The sequence below is a fragment of the Haliotis asinina genome, chromosome 16 (assembly GCF_037392515.1).
Source record: "Haliotis asinina isolate JCU_RB_2024 chromosome 16, JCU_Hal_asi_v2, whole genome shotgun sequence".
Lineage (NCBI taxonomy): Eukaryota > Metazoa > Mollusca > Gastropoda > Lepetellida > Haliotidae > Haliotis > Haliotis asinina.
In genome coordinates, this window is record NC_090295.1 from 15,347,481 (window position 1) to 15,364,254 (window position 16,774).

The window sequence follows — 16,774 nt, forward strand, 5'->3', positions numbered from 1 at the left end:
GGTATCGTACTTATGAACTGGGAAAATATTTTGACAATGCACAGTTTGTTTATGTGGCTGGTATGCACACGAATGTGCAAATCTGTTGATTTGTGTTATCGGATCAGGTGGATTTGTAAATAATAATACATCACTCCCATCTTTCTTTGTACAAACATGAGAAGACGGAGTGCAGGTTGTCGCCCGGGTTGTGACAAAAACACGTCTAATTGCAAGAAATATCCAAATGCATATACACTTACACTTTTAGCAATCTCTGATCGATTTCACGGCCAATAGGAGGGATCCTACGGGACAAACAGTTCACACAAAAACAACCTAAACTGATTAAACATGGGTTGAAAAACACTTCAAGAAACAGGAAAACAAAGACATTCTTCCTTCACACTGACAGGTGTGTTGTGTGAATTCCAAAGCGTCAACTGAATTAGAGTACGTTTTTGTATTTGAGATGAAGAAATGCTTGATGTTCCAGGCGTCTTATGTTCCTGTGCAAAAAGGTATATGCGTCTCACTGCAAATTTAAGTAAATACTTGCCTCTTTATCTATACGAACACATCTTGCGTTCCCACGTGTCCTTAACATACCGCTGGATGCAGAAAGCGTCTTTCCTTGTATAAGGAGCGACTCAGCTTGTCGTAAGAGGCGACTAACGGGATCGGGTGGTCAGGCTCGCTGACTTGGTTGACACATATCATCGGTTCCCAATTGCGCAGATCGATGCTCATGCTGTTGATCACTGGATAGTCTGGTCCAGACTCCATTATTTACAGACCGCCGCCATGTAGCTGGAATATTGCAGAGTGCGGCGTAAAACTAAACTCACTCACTTGCATAAAGACCGTAGAAGTAAGTAAAATCTAACTTTCCATTTACATTTTCTCATTCACCATTGCCATTGTGGAAATATAACAATCATATTTAAAGACTGTAGCTTTGTTAGGAAGTAACATACGCTTTGTTAGCATACAAATTGTGTTCTGTAACAGAAGCTTTAAATGGTAATGGTTACTTATCGCCACGACTCTATTAGTCATTTAGAAGCATATAAAATCAAACAGAATGCATGCCTGAGCTGAGTTTGAAGTAAATGAAACGACTTCACTGGCAGGAGAGAACTGGCAAGTTGACCATATGAAATCTTCTATACTCCTCAAAGTTCCTGAAAGGCATTACTCATGGTTATCTCCAAATGCATACATACTTGTCGATGCTATAAAACACAATGTAACATTTCATTTCATGAGTATATTTTGGGTAATTCAGATGGAATTTGCTTTCGATATACCCATGGCATGGATCAAGGACTGATGGCTGAAGTATGTGACTGTTTCACAACATAATGCCGGCAAATCCCGAACATTACTACGTGTGTCCTAATTCATAATCAACTAAACTAAAACACAAGCGGTGATTGAACTACTAAAATGTGCAACAGCGTCGCTGTTCTGATTTAATCGGCTCGTTACGCTGTTTTGCACTTGCTCGTTTGTAATATTTTTCATCCAGTAAAAGCCTATTACCATTGCCAATTGCCCTACTTAAGTTGCCGTTAAGGGATGCAGCCAAGATGTTTTATCTGATTGCGTGTTTTCAGTGCCGTGAGGGGGTTGCTCAGATTCATCAAGTAAACCTGCCTGTTCAGTCTGGAGCAAAATGTTGCTATAATATCCGATCCTGCCGAACGTCATTCTTTCAGATAAGCACGTATGCAGCTTTCAGTACAAGTACGTTCAGACAGAGTGAGTTGAGTTTTACACTGATTTTAGCAATACTCATGCAGTTTTGCTGCGGGAACACCAGAAATGGCCTTAACATACTGTACCCGTATGGGTAATTGGACCCGAGTCGAGCAAACGCTTTTAATCTCTGAGCTACCCAGTTCCCCCAGACTCAGAAAGAGCAATGTTAAGATCCTTTCTCCCTAAAACTGCATTTAGGGCTTTGTGTAAAGTCGCCCTTCGTTATTTTAGCATATTAAGCAAAATAAACCGAACCCTATATCTTCAACACTTTCCTCACATTGGGAGAATTGATTGATTGATTGATTTATTGATTGATTGATTGATTGATTGCAGTGAAGTTGTTTTGTCCAATACTTTACTCATAGCAAGTAGTCTATGACTTGTGTTATCTGGAAACAGACAACAGAACCACGAGAAATTTGTTCGAGCTAAGATATCTGAAAACAGAATGATATCCTCAGGAACGTCACGTATGTTACTGACGTGTAGCCATTCACAATTCGTCCACTTATAACAGTTATCACATGCACTTCAAATCGTTCTGTCGTCCTAAAAAGAATCGATGTACGATTTGCTGTTTCCTCAGATGATTTTTAAACATTTTAAACATATATTTACATTTACACCGACGGATACTTCAAATCCTTTTCAATTCTCAGTAACTTCCTTGCACGTGCTTGTTTATGAGACGTTGTTATGTACTTTTTACATCCTTCTTCTCTTTGATGAAGATAAAGAAATATATGCCTTTCAGAAACGTAGGGGATATTGGATTTACACGATCGATACATGCAGATGATGAAGCCTAGGGGAAAACAGGTGAAGAGAAATTAAGAGAAAGCATGAGAATTTATTTCATTCCCCTGCGAATGTTTCACTGTTTCGTGTCTGTGTGTGTGCGTGCGTGCTTGTGTGTGTGAGTGTGTATACACTCATACATACATAAATAGACCGTTGGTTCCTCTGTTAAATTATCGAAATAACAGACAGTCCCATGTAGCAGTTATGTGTTAACAAAAACTAATTATTTATCAGAATTAACATCATTGATCTTGTAAATCATCAGCGCAACAATTGTTTACTCAACAATCTGTGCTTTTTGCATTTGCAATGTCTGAAACTCTAAGTATATTGTGCATTAGATATGGAACCAGAATAATTCTATTGGTCATATTGAGTTCTTTGCTGGCGTATATTCACCAATAAACAGTTTTGCGTCGAGCGGTTTTCGGACATAAAGGAGCATCGATGATTCACACTCGATTTCAGTTGGTTTGAAATTTATGGGGTTTTTTATTTTGAATATCTGAATAGCTTGACCTACTATTTTTCTTTATCAAAACATTGTGTCAGTCCAAGTGAAAATGTTTCAGTTGGTGTATAGAACATAGGTTGTGTAGCCTAGCGTTTGAGGCGGTCGGTTGTCATGCCCAAGACCCTACATAGATACAGTGTGTGACGCCCATTTCTGGTGTCCCCCGCCGTCATGTTGCTTGAGTATTGTTAAAAGCGGCGTAAAACTACAGTCACTCACTAACCGTATAGGAGAAATAACTGTGAAAATTTGAAATGAAGCCAGGACCTCGTGTTGCCGAAACTACAAAAACAGAAACCCTTCAGTTTTGACACATTAACCAGACAGTATGATGCCATTCCTTGCTTAACCATACACACATCATCATATTGGTCCTCGTTAAATGAAAATTGGCAACACAAACATAACGACTTCAGACAAATACAATAAAGGCACGTACCAGTTGTGGCAATGATAACAATTACAGTCCAAATAAGATGCTGCAAGTCATTTGTTCTTCTCTTAAAGTGGGATATAAGACAAAATCACAAAGCATTATCGATTTAGAACGACAGTTATGATGCAGAATAGCACGCTAATATCAAACTCGGTTCAGGAACACACCGACAAATGAGGAGCCTTCATTCCATTGACTGCACAGTCCCCATTGCATTTAGCCATGTGGGAGGCCGTTTATGTCCGTTTTGGTAATCCTTCGACCACCTGAATGCATGTGATGACCATCATGACCCTTTGGCGTCAAACAGGAGTTCAGTTCGTCTCGTATAAGACTCAGTCATATAGATGACCAGACTTTCAGACCATTACAGTTGGCGATCAGGGTCATTATTTCATGTCGTTGTGAACCGAGAACATCCACGTTGGAACAGATCTTCGGTAATTAATGCTTGTCTTTAGATTTCAAAGTGATTGGGTGGTCAGGCTTGCGTACTTGGTTGACACATGTCGTCAGTTCCCAATTGCGGAGATCAATGCTCATGCTGTTGATCACTGGATTATCTGGTCCAGACTCGATTATTATAGATGGAGTATTGCTGAATTTGGCGTAAAACTAAACTCACTCACTCATTAGGCATGGCCATGAGCTGTAATTAACTTTAGTCTTGAGTTGATTTAGTCTAGAGTTGACCTTTAGTCACTCACACAGCGGCGTAAATGTTTCTGCATTTTCTGTACTGAAACGTACACATATATGCGCGTTGATACTAGATGCTAAAAAAAAAAAAGAATAGCAACGCGTACCTGTTTGTCCAAGTTAATGAGTTTAGTTTTACACCGCTGTTGGCAATATCACAGTAATATCACTGCAGGGGACACCACAAATGGGCTTCACGCATTGCACCTACTTCGAGAATCTTGTGTGGGACGAGCGAACGCTTCAGCCACAAGGCTATCACACCGCCTATGTATGTTCTTGTTATTGGTATACACAGGCAACGTCCTGATGGTGAAAGGTCGGTCGAATTATTTGATAACGGGGAATGACGTTTGCTGTTTTGACAGTTAGTTTCTCGTAAAGTAAGCCGATGGGAGTTATTAAATCTGACCGGAGACGTTACGGGTTGTCTTTTGGTTTTTTTGGGTTTTTTTGTCTGTTTTGTTGGGGTTTGGGGGGGGGGGGGGGTGTTTTTTTTCTTTGGTTTTTGTTTTGTTTTGTTTTTTATTATTAAGATGCTGCTGTTTTGGAGGGGAGGAGCTGGGCCGGGTCGAATCAACTTGACATTAAGGTTAACGTTTGTTAATATTCAATCTTTCTTGCCTCTTATTTTCACTCAGTGTGAATGATAGTGCCTTTTTTTCGGTTATAGTACCTCAGAGTCAGGTGTTGACTTCGACTTTCTGGTATCAGTTATCGTTTCTTTAGTATTATTTTTGTTTAATCCCAAATATGTTTCATTGCATCAATTTGAAAAAACGATTGATTTCGTCTCTGTAATGCAGAAGTATTTTTAAGGGGACAACCGCTGCATCATCTGCGAACATAACAAGAAAACAATTTAGCTGAATAGTCTAAATGACAAATAGTTTTAGCTGGGTGACGCAACACTGGGGTGCCCCTGTAGACAAGGAATTGCTGGTTGTGTGCTTCTTTACTCGTGACAAACTGAGGCCTGTCCACCATGAAAGATTGCACGTGATAATTTTGACATAAGTAAATGTGGCTGTGTGGTGTTGAACGCGGAGGAAACGTTCGCTTATACAATTCTGACAAAGGAACTTCCTTGTTCTGAATATTTATCAATGAGATTAGTGAAGAGGGTGTTAGCTTCGTCAATTTGTCGTTATCGCAAGCTGTAAAGAATCTCGATGTTGGTCTGCAGGTTCTGGAAGTTGTCAACGTCCATGAAGAGTAATCTTTTTACAGTGCATTCCAGGTATTCTATAACTCCAGATGATAATCCTTGGGACTGGTTATCATTTAAGAAATAGCATAATGAGCATGATACTGGCAGTGTTTCAAATTTATGGAAAAAGAGGCGTTAAAAATGACTGAAAGAACCATTCTCTGAATGATGCTGCACAAATGCTCAATACAGTCTCTCTCAACTCAAAGTTAACTTTTGGACCAGAACCTTTCCGAATGTTTATCACACCAAAGTGTCTGGAACATCATCCATTGTAATTTCCAGGAAGTCATCTGCAGGAAGAGCTTCTAATATGCCACGTCTCTCCGTATGTATCACACGTGCTCCGTTGTGTGGCAGGACGTAGTCCCAGAAATTCTCAGGAGTCAAGATGCCACACACTCTCTCAGCGTTGCTCAACTTCAATTGCGGAAGACATGAATTCAAATTACAACTTACTGTTAAAATCACCTAAGATAAATAATTATTCGACGCATCCACAGAAAACAAGAATAATTATTCACACACTCTAGAGAATGCTTATCGTTTGCCATCAATGGGTATGTATACTAGAAAAGAGAGTACATTGCAAAGTTCCATAAGGAGGTAAAAGTTCTAAAAGATAGTGCCAAAAAGTATCAGGTGTGCAGTTATGAAATATTTATTGCACAACTTAGTATTAAGATACTGCAGGTACAGTTATCGTCCTTGTCTTCTTATATATGTTGAGCCCGATAGTAGCACTGAATCCATCCCAATTGGGCGGTGGGGTAGCCTAGTGGTTAAAGCGTCCGCTCTTCACGCCGAAGACCTGGGTTCGATACCCCACATAGATACAAGGTGTAAAGACCATTTTTCGTATCCGTAAACGTGATATTGCTGGAATACTGCAAAAGATTGTGTAAAACTATACCCACTCACTACAACCAAAGAAGAAGATGAAGATTGTCACTCATCAATCAGTTCTGTTAACCATGTCTCTACAAAACAACTCTCGCTGTACTGTGCATATTTTACACATGCTTCTAATTCCGAAAGTTGTAGGTTCCGAGCATGTGGATTAGAACAAGAGTTTTGGATTACGGGAGTTTTGGGACCTACTCTCTGGTTCAAGCTCTTCTTCCACTTCGACCCCAGTTCCCCTGTTTTCCTCCGAGTTCTCTTAGACTGTGTATCAGGACAACCCATGGGAAATATTCGGGATTTTTGTTTCAGATACGTTCAGATCTCGATATTTCAGAAGTTGTAGCTGGTAGTATTGACAGCTTTGTACGTCGCTTCGTCCGCCATAGCGGATGTCAGCCAAACAGGTTGAGTGGACACCATAAATCTACTACAATGTGTCCGGGATAGATAAGACAGAAGGAATTTACTTGAAACAACCCTGAAAACATACTGCATGCTTATTACAAATGACACAAATGACGCGCAATTAGGACAGAGAGTTATTCACGAAATAAGCATCACTGACAAGCAGCGTCACCAACATATGTAGAGTCATCAGTCATCTTTGCTGTTAGTCCCCAATACCGACTGCAATATTCTCTTGAAATGTTTGGGGTTTTTTTCTCACAATAAGCCTTTCTCCACACAAGTAACATATGTGTTACATGAAAACTTTCCAACACACCAAACGTTTAGAATCACTTGCGTAAATGTAGATACTAACTTTGTCAACTGTTCCTAACTAGATTTTCCCAAATAATACATACTGTTTAAGGAAACTGTTACACATGAACGGATCTATTGTAAAGCAAATTTGGAACGTTGGAAAGATTCTTATGTTAATGTTGAAGTTCATTGGCGAATTCTTAACGTTACACCAAAACGTAGCTCTGTACCATATTTGCACATCTTTTTTCATCTCCAGCAATTCATCTGCTTAAGGCCTGCAGTTGGTTTCCCCAAGTTGGTGGAAATTCATTCTAGGTGTAGTCATATGTAACATGTAGTGAGTGATTTAAGCGAGTCTAAATGTTCTTATGGTTTCGGACAAACTGTACGATTTGTGGTAAGCCTTTATCACACCGAAGACTCAGCTTCGATCACCCGGATGGGTAGAACGTGTAAAACCCATTTCTGGTGTCCTCTGTTTTGATGATGTGGGAATGTCGCAAAAAGTTGCCTAAAACCATACTCACTCACTCACCCATTGATAGCAAAATGGTATTTGAGAAGGGTAACTGAGGAATTTTAAATTCCCATCGGCAATATTTCAGTTATTGCAGCAAGATCAATAGTTCAACCTTTGGAGTTCCAAGTATTTCCTTTGCCTCCCTTTGAACAATAAAGTTATGTGCATTCATGACTATGTACGGCCTTATCTCTTGGTCGATGTTTTCAGTGAAATATCTTTTGTGCCACGTAATTTTCACTTTTTCTGAACTGAAACATTATCATCAACCGTTGATGAATATGTGTATTTTTTCAAAAAATATTGTTGAAAGTGGTATTTTATTTTAAAATATTAAAATCATATGGTATGTGAGGTTTGATGGAATTAGAGACCATTCACAAGAACTTTCAAGAAAACTTTTATTTGAAGTTTCTTTCAAACCTGATGGAAAGACACCCATTTCATCATCCAGGTGAACGTAAAGAGGTGAATAGAGACAGCACCTCCGTCTCTCTGTAATTGCATGAAGGTAATTGTGTCATGCACATGGTGTCTTTACTTTAGAACAAGAGATCTGCCTTCATTTCCTGAAACAGGGATGTTCTAATTCTTTAATGAGGCTTTTTCTACCTTTGAAATATTTGTTTACTTTTTTTTCGTTGATGACTCCATCATTTTTACAGATTTGACGTCACACATGTAACCAAGAATGAGTGTTCGTGTACGCCACAACATTCCAGCAATGCCACATTTGGGGACATTTTGGGAAGTGAGCTTCACACACTGTGTCCATGTGGGGAAATCAAACCCGGTTCTTCAGCCTTCTGAGCTGATGCTTTAACTACGTATGGCACAACTCGTCAATATTCTTCCAGTGGTCAGCCTTCACTGTATGTCCAGCAGTTCCATCCTCTGGCTCTATATTTCACGGCTGTTCAGATACTTAGAAACGAACTCGTTTCGATGCTTTCAAAAAGGGTCACAAACTGGATGTGTCGGTGACAATTATTTTTATATAACCTCCTTTTTTGGTTTCCCATGTGTGAAGCTCATTTCTGGGGTCCCTCGCCATAATATGGCTGGGATATTGCTAAAAGCGACGTACAACCATATTCACTCGCTCCTTGTAGGTCAAATGATGGGCCTAGACTAGACAGAAGGCCTCAAACTACCAGAACAAACCGTATATCTTTTGAAAGCTCTCAATGAGATAGATGTATCTGAGTTGTGTGGCAGACTATTCCGATTGTCAAGAACTTCTTAGAACTTCATCATTTAGTAGAGAGACAAGGCTATTAACGAAAGAGTGGAACGCATTATACTGCACTGAAAGATTTGCTGTGAAAAGGATATTTTAATGAATGGCAAAACAGGATGATTACTTGAAACGAAATTCCTGCAGCACTTGCGAGTGTATGTCATGGATCTACAATTCTTGTGGGCTCAACGTCCGGATGCGGTGTCAGAATGGGCTGTCTGTGTGAATCTGATGCCAAGCAGTTCATTTAACTAGAACGAACAGCCACGCATAAAGTGTTTGAAATTATGTCCATTACGACCTTACCCCAACACATGTTTTCCAGTAATGTGAATCCAAACAGACAGTGGAGAATTCAACAGCTAAGAAACTGGCATTGTTTTCCAGCGCTCACACAAGTGGACGCCCCCAACTCTTGAATCATCACACTTCCGTGTCTGATCATTATAAGACATTATTGCCTTACAAAAACACCCAGAGATACAACGACACAATCTCAATACTAAACAGACCACCAAACGCAATTACCTTTTCCTTCCATTTCTTCCGCCATAATCTTCACTTGAGTAATTACTGGAATGTATCAAATACTTCTTTATTCGCTAGTGCAGGTGATGGAAGTAATACAGTCTTTGAAATCAGGTAAAAAGACGTTCCCCGAGGAATTGATAATATAGTTTCCAGAGAAAGACCTGTGGAATGAGTACAGGTTCGTGGTAGAAACTCGTTGATGTTCTGCTCGAAGGACAAATTGGATGGATCAAGCAATGAAGCTTTTCATGAAGTTTGTCCTATGAGATAGGGAAGTACAAAGTTAAAAACTATAATGTTTTGACATAATTGAACTTTTGAAAATTGCAAACATTCATGTACATCCCTGGAGGTTTTTTGAGACTCCACACAATATTAATTCCATTTGTCAGAAAGAACATTCTTCCTGGCTTGTATTAAAGATTACGATTAATCTTCTAGAAGGGTTTGGTGGTGCATTAGCAGGACCTAGCAAAGTATTACTCTTGGTATTTTATGAGGCTCTCGAATCCCAAATCTAAGTGTATGTACATGTGTTTGAGTATTAAAGTCTTCGAGTATTCTACCTCAGTTTTGGATGGTGGGTTAGCCTTATGGCTAAAGTTCCTCTCATCACGCTGAAAACCCGGGTTTGATTCCCCACATGGGTACAACAACTGAAGTCTATTTCAGGTGCCCATCGCCGTGATATTGCTGGTGTATATATTGTCGCATACTGAACCATTCATTTCCTCAATCCTCCACGCTTTACATTTTGCTCGGTGTTTGATATCTTAGCAACATCTAAGTTCCATTTTAGATGTTCAGCAAGACAAGAAACAGTTACTGAAGTACAATTCTATCCTAAGAGGTTAACAAGTTCTTTTGAATTTCTGGTTGGTACAATTGATTGCTGAACATATGAATACCAGAGCTGGGTGACAACGCTGAGGGCTTTCGGTTAAAAAAGAATAAGCATGTGAAGAAAAAGATCCTAATGTTGGCCTGCAAAAAACGTCAAAGGGGAGAAAAGGTGAAATGGGTATTACTAACCTCCCAATGTTGCAATCATTTGGAGTTGTGTCTGGCCAATCAAGACCTACGCCTGTTATACATAGCTGAACCACCAAAATACCTTGCAGTAGCTTCTCAAGTCTGACAAATAGTCTCATTTTACATCGACAGGATGAGATTGAAGGGCTCGTCACGCTCCAGACCTGGGAATCGAACCAAGGTCTTCGATTCCCGACATTTGTACAATGTGTGAAGCCCATTTCTGATGTCTCACGATGTGATCGGTAGGATATTGCTATGGGTGGAGTAAAAACATACTCAATCATATCACTGGGTGCTCAGCTGCTGATGTGCTACTATGTTTGCTACGATCAGCATTAAAGGAACTAAGTAACTTCAATAATGTAATATTCCAGGCCCTCTGAAGTAACTGAAGGTATTACCAGTGTTCCAGGATCATACTTACGTGACGTCATATTGCCTTGTCAACCAATCAGAGATGAAACGCCTACAGTACAATGGAAATACCCACAGCTTTACGACTACTTTGAGAAATTTCCCACAATGATGGAACATAACCACACAAAGTCAATACACGAGGGTAACAAAGCAGAAATGCTAACCTTTCCATCTCAGAAATCGGTAGGAGATTCTGGTGACCTTTTTATAAGTCACGAACATGCTTTTGGGGACAGATATCTTCGTAATTAAAGAGGAGTTCTGCTGAAACAAATTATATGATGTCAAAATGCAACCTGCACATATTTTACTTGCAATTTCAGAACCGGAAATAAGTGGATTTTGGGGACAGAGAGATGTTATGCTTCCGGTAAGCGTGGTGTGTCTTGACGTTAGGGCCTGGAAATACAGAAGCCTTCATACGACAATAATCTTCTTAAATATATGGATCAACTCGTCTTCTGGTAATAAGTGGCAGGCAAGTAACTAAAACTGTTTTACGCAAAACCCCTCCTTGACTCCAGACGGAGGCTTAAGGAACCGAGAAAACGTGAGTTGCCTGAATGTAGGACTTTCCTGTATGTTACGTCTGTACTCTGTGGCTTTGGTACTTGTGTAATATACTGTCTGTAGAAAGGGAAAGAACATATCGATATACAACTATTTTGGATATTGTTAATCTTATACGTCAGTATTCTGTGCTAAGAAATCAAATTTACACTAGATTATTTTAAACACGCACACGCTTTGATGTCTGGTGAGAGATGTTGTTAATCTCCCGACATTATCCTGTCTGGTTGATAAATAATGATTCCCCTAAAATGCAGCATTTCTAGATATTGAAGTATATTATATGTGGGGGTTGGGGTAGGGGGGGATGGGGTGGGTAGGCAGTGGGTAAAAATGATGTGGTTCAGTTACTGTGAGACTATTAATACTCTGTAGTGTTGTGAATAGCTCATCTGTCCAGAGAGCGGTGTGTCAGTAGTCAGGTCCCCAGCGGCTTTATAGCAATATACATTGGAGAGGTATATTTGCCCCACAGCTACCTTGATCCTTGGTAGTAAAACAACAAGCTAATGGCCCGGAGACACTTCAATGTGTGCGAGGAACTACGGGCAAGCCGTGATTCGATCCGGGTTAGAATTGATCTTGATATAACACGCCATTGCATCCCAGTTGCCTAGACAGATGTTCATCCTGTTGCTACATGTATGCAGAAGTTTTGACGTAACGTTACGTTAAATTACATCTCACTTTATCTGAAATAACATCGACAAACCATACGAGTCCCACGCCTGATGTGATGGGTTTCCTGACGAGAAGACGACCCAGTGATGTGTGCGCATGGTCAACAAGCCACAACACCTATACCACTTCGATTTTAAACAAACAATCCACTCCATTCACCTGCAACAGATGTCAACATTGTAAGGATAGTATTACCGATCCGATTCTGAAGCGCACCGGATGGGGGTGGTGGTTTGATGACATTGAACTGACTTTCGCTTCAAACAAATCATTGAAGGTCTGTGACAGTTTTGTTTAGCATCGTATCTGTTCAAAACTTCAAAAGTGTGAATATGACTGAACATTAACTTTCTCCCCATGTCGCAAATACTCCAGTTTCGATACAAAAATATTCCAAGCGAGATTGCCTTCAGCGTGCATCGAGTGTTATAAGAAACAAAAAACACCCACATTATTTGTCGACATTGACAAATGTCATCAACATCTTAGAGAATATTTTTTGTCGTGCCAAGAAAGGTGAAAACATACGTCTGAAATAATGAAAACTTCAAGTGTAATCTCATTAAATTGTACCTAGGAGACGTGCGAAAAGTGATGTATTAGAAGCATAACATTCTCAGGGGTTGTATGTAACTAATGTATTGAACACGTTTTGGGTTTGCCACTTACGACAGACTGAAGAGGAGGAAGAGGGCTGGATAGAGTGGGAGTAGCAAAGTGGATAAAACGTCACGTCGAAGATACGTGTTCGATTCCCCACTTGTATATAATGTTTGAAGCCCATTTCAGGTGCTGTCCTTTGTCATATATTGATGGACTATTGCTGAAAATGGCGTAAAACGAAACCCATCCATTCACTCACTCGAAACTCTCGTCTTTACTGGCCTGACTCACTGGTCAAAGACTTAGCAGTATGCGTGAAGCCTAATTCAGGTGCCCTCGCCGTTGTATTCTTGGAATTGGGCGAAATCGGCGTAAAACTATTTTCCGCCATACAAAATAAGCAACACAACCGTAAGCATTAAACGCAGTACTCCGTTGAAAGATTCCCACTGTGCTATGAGCATGTAGTGTCCATCACCATCGGCTCGATGGGGGAATCTCGTGGTTACATCGTTCGCTCGTCACGACGAAGGCCTGCAGGTTTCGATTGCCCTAATACGCACAATGTGTGAAACCCATTTCTAGTGTACTTCGACGTCATATTGCATGAATATATCAAAAACTAACTAAACTAATTCTCTATTAATCGCCATCCATTTTGAAGATACCAAGTGCTCTGCTGAAGGTGAAATGAGTGTGTGCTGATCAAATACACGCAAGCCAAGTGTTCAGCTGAACAAACGCGGAGAAGTGGAGAAGATATCTGATTTTGTGATTTAGATTTTGTGATTCAGAAGCTCTTTTCATGGATCTAAATATACAACAAACGAGTCTCAGGTTAGATAGGTAATTCGGTGGAATGAAACGAGACAACTGGCAGTTATTTGACATAAAACACAATCAGCTGAATTTTCTGAAAGCAGATATTCTCTGCGTAAAGAGAATGTTCATCAAGGAAAGGAGTACATTGGCAGCAATCCTCTTCTGCTGATCATGATTTACCCACAATATGCTCATCCTTTCGCGAACACCAAGTGTCACCATTGTTTGACACTTATTTTGACTTATACAATACGTTCCCGAACATATGTATTTTTGTAATGCCAGCCGCTCATGCTTTATCCAACTTATAAACCGACAAAAGATATATTTTAGATATAATTTAAATATTTGATATTTTCTGTTGAAATCAATTGGGATGAGACTGGCAGCTGACGTCTTGCCCTGCACCCGCAATACACGTGCTCTGCATGTGCGCAACCCGTCTTGTCATACCGACAAACAGTCCCACTCTTCACAGAGATGTTTGGTATCCTAGAGGGCAGATGGTAAGCGAGGGGTCACGGGTTGCAAACCTGGCGTCGGCACCACATGTTGGAAATTATCAATGACGTCATGTTTTACGATCGCATTCAGTGACGTCAAGACAAATCTGTATCAATCTCCTAAACAGGTAATAATTTAAGGTCAAGGGCGATTCCTCGGAAAATCCATTGGCAGAGGGACGATATTGAAGTAATGTACCCTAATCGACTTGGCATCGGGGAATAACAAGAAATAGTGCCTCGTTAGAACAATAGAGTGGTGGACTGGAGTGACAGTGAGTGACTGGATGTTTATAATTCAAGTGAACAAATGTTTACACATATGTTGCTGATATTTATGAAGGGAGCCGCCGCTGGTGTCATCATTGTTTGACAGTCATTCAGGAAAACGTGCTCTTGTATATCCGGGTAAGGACTGATCTTAAGGACCCGTGTTTGTCGCGACTAATGGGATCCGGTGGTCAGGCATGCTGACATGGTTCATAAACATGTCAGTTACGTAGATCGATGCTCATGCTGTTGATCACTGGGTTGACTGGTCCAGATTCGATTATTCACAGAATGCCGCTGTATAGCTTGAATATTGTTAAGTGCGGCATTCAACAACAAACAAACCTTCGTATCCGAGAGATCTCTGATGAACACGGAAGTAATTTCGTTTCTTGTATTTACAGAGTGAAATAAAACCAATAAGAAACAAGATTCGTGCATGCAGAGGCTGGCTAATTGAAGCCTTGAGGTGAAGAATCCAATGGTGATACATGTAACGAGTATTTTTACATGAACATGAAGTGTGTTTTGTAACATGATGGTTTTTTAGAGATGAGCGATGTATTCTGTTGGTGTAATTTTGTAATCTCTTTTGGAAGATGTTTTCTGGTTGATATCTATAATTGAAAAACACTTTCTTTGTAAGATCTGTGAGATATTTTCTTGGAAGTTTAATTTTATAAGAGGCTGTAACACATATTCATGTCACCTGGAAGTTCTCTTTTTAACTTGTAGTGTTTTCTGACGTTTGGAAGGCTATTCTTGTAAAGAGCTTTTTTCAAAATAGTCTTGTGAAATGTATTCTTGCAAGGTAAAGATATATTTGATTTGGAAAGAATATTTGGGAGTGATCGAGTTTGGTTTTGAGGCCAAAATATTTCCTTAAATTTATATCATGGTATACCTGTTCATGATAAGGGAAAATTCGAGGTTTCACAAATCCTAGACAGTGTTGAAGCTTTGTGACACAAGCACGAGTGTGAGGCTGACAAACCTCTGTAACCAGTCAGGGGATTCTAACGTGATCGATGTCAGGCTCGCTGACTTGGCTTACACATGTCATCGTGTCCCAGTTGCTTAGATCGATGCTCATGCTGTTGATCACAGAATTGTTTGGTCCAGGGTTTTAGCCACGAAACATGGAACTGGCGCTGGCACCTTATTTATAAACATCCGGTGACGTCACTCAGTTGTTCTTGCGGAGCAGTATTACTTGCTATTTCTCGATGCCCGTCGATGAGGGAGCATAACTTCAATATCGTCCCTCTGCACCGGTAAACTACTTAAATATCGTCGCTATGTCCCCGAATTTTGAATTTTGACTGATGTGATTTTGTCTTGCCATCTCTGAACATGATCGTAAAATCATGACATTATTGATAATTTCCAACATGTTTAGTGCCGGCACCCGGTTGCGAACCCGCATCCATTCTCTCACGAACCATGCGGTTTCATCTCCTAGTCTGTGAAATGAGAGACTGTTTCTCGGTATGAACCCTGTATTCCTCGCAAGACGGGTAGTGCCAGCAACCCACTTGCAGGGCACGAGTTGGGCGAGGCGTTGGCTGCCAGTCTCATCCCAGCTGATTTTTCATCAACAAGTACCAACTGTTGAAATTATATCTGAAGTATATCTTTGGTTGGTTAATAAGTTGGATAGAGCATTACCCGCGGGCATTACGAAGATGTTACGCTATTTTTCCTCAAGAATTTCCCTCGGAAAAAGAGCCATACTCCTTCGTAATGTCCACGGGTCATGCTTTATCCGTACTCAACTGCCTTTGAGCAATGTTCCATGTTGCAGGCAGTGATGTTATCTGTCGAACCCGTTCTCCGACTTCATTCCCAGCCGTGCATGTATCTCTTAAAATGAGACAGATATGTTTGGCGGTAGAGCTCTCGATATATCTTATGCACACTGTCTTTCATGGAAGCGTTTTCTTCTTCTATTAAAGAGCTTCGGGTTAGGTGGAATATTGCTGGCACAAGGTAATACTGATTTTGTATCGTAATGCAGTCATATATACCTTTTGGTATTCCTCAGTATGGATTGCTCAATGGTGAAGGGTGGTGGAACAGGCTCGCGATTACAAGACGTAAGATTCGGGTTCCACTCTTAATGTGGGTATAACGCGTTAAGCTAATGTCCAGTGTCCTTCCCTGAGTAGTTATTGTACTAAGTGACAGAATCATTCATTCCTCCGATGTCCATGCTGGATTGTCAGGTCCAGACTCGAGTATTTACAGACCGCTGGAATAATGCTGCGTGCGGCGTAAAACTAAACTCACTCACTCACTCATTCAGTCCCGCAGCATGAAGCAAGCTAGATATATGATGAAGGTATGTACTGGCATTTCCTAGTCTCGCGGTACTGACGGACATCGGCTGAAAAATTAATACAAACAGTTCTTTTCGTATGAGTGCTTGTTGATTTTTAATGAAGAGATTCCTCCTCTAACATATGCATTTGTCAACTGCGTGATCCATCAGGTTTATTATCGTTCTTAAGCTCGATGAAAAACATGGTCGTAGGGTGCTGACTTTTCGAGGCGTCTCCCATT

The 16,774-nt window shown here is 40.4% G+C and overlaps 1 protein-coding gene across 1 annotated transcript in view; it reads left to right on the forward strand.

The window, feature by feature from the left end:
- Positions 1 to 16,774, forward strand: part of LOC137267918 (F-actin-capping protein subunit beta) — a 384,252-nt gene that overhangs the window by 645 nt on the left and 366,833 nt on the right. The gene's annotated exons all lie outside the window — the stretch shown is intronic.